Raw genomic sequence first — 997 nt, 5'->3', positions numbered from 1 at the left:
CAGCAGCAGAAGGCTTTAGTTACTGCCAGGAAACAAAGCTTAGCAGGAGAGGAGAGGGAGAGAAGTGACAGGGAAGCTACAGATTTGTGAACTCAGCCAAGCACAGTGGTGGCAGGGCCTCGCTGCTAAAGAAGACATGGTTTAGACAATATTCATGTGTATGGGCAAAAAACTTGAGGACTGTACTTGAGATTAATTGCATAACAGGTTATTTTAGTTTCTGTTCTATGGAAAGTGTAAAGCATTCCAACAAAGAGTTTTAATGTAGATTTTCTTTTTGTGCCAATGCTGTTGATTGTTATATATAACAGTCTGATCACAATGCTGAATTAATATGTCTTAAAAACAATTATAAATATTAAATTCTGGAAAAGGGGTGGAGAAAAGGGAACCTTCCTACACTGTTGGTGGGAATGTAAGTTGGTATAGCCACTTTGGAAAACAGTATGGAGGTTCCTTAAAAAACTAAAATTACCTCCTAGAGTAATCCATGGACTGCAGCCCACCAGGCTCCTCCATCCATGGGATTTTCCAGGCAAGAGTACTGGAGTAGGGTGCCATTGCCTTCTCCAATGGAAATAAAAACAAAAGTAAACAAGTGGGACCTGATTAAGCAAGGTGAAAAGGCAACCCTCAGAATGGGAGAAAATAATAACAAATGAAAGAAGTGACGAAGGATTAATTTCCAAAATGTATAAGCAGCTCATACAATTCAATACCAGAAAAAAAAACAACACAATCAGAAAAAAGACCTAAATAGACATTTCTCCAAAGAACATACAGAGGGCTAACAAACAGTTGAACAGATGCTCAACATTGCTCATTATTAGAGAAACGTGAATCAAAACTACAACAAGATATCACCTCAAATGACCATCATCAAAATGTCTACAAAAAGTGCTGGAGAGGGTGTGGAGAAAAGGGAACACTCTTGCACTGTTGATGGGAATGTAAATTGATACAGCCACTATGGAAGACGGTATGGAGATTCCTTAAA

General features: G+C 38.6%; 1 protein-coding gene and 1 pseudogene across 1 annotated transcript in view; one reads left to right on the top strand and one right to left on the bottom strand.

The window, feature by feature from the left end:
* Nucleotides 1-997, bottom strand: part of AVEN (apoptosis, caspase activation inhibitor) — a 191,736-nt gene that overhangs the window by 18,230 nt on the left and 172,509 nt on the right. The gene's annotated exons all lie outside the window — the stretch shown is intronic.
* The window catches only part of LOC104991639, a 13,947-nt pseudogene that overhangs the window by 1,102 nt on the left and 11,848 nt on the right, over nt 1-997 (top strand).

This window comes from Bison bison, unplaced genomic scaffold (genome assembly GCF_000754665.1).
Source record: "Bison bison bison isolate TAMUID 2011002044 unplaced genomic scaffold, Bison_UMD1.0 scf7180017864197, whole genome shotgun sequence".
NCBI classification, from domain to species: Eukaryota; Metazoa; Chordata; class Mammalia; order Artiodactyla; family Bovidae; genus Bison; species Bison bison.
The sequence above is the reverse complement of the archived record's forward strand: the minus strand, read 5'-3'. Positions and strand labels throughout refer to the sequence as shown.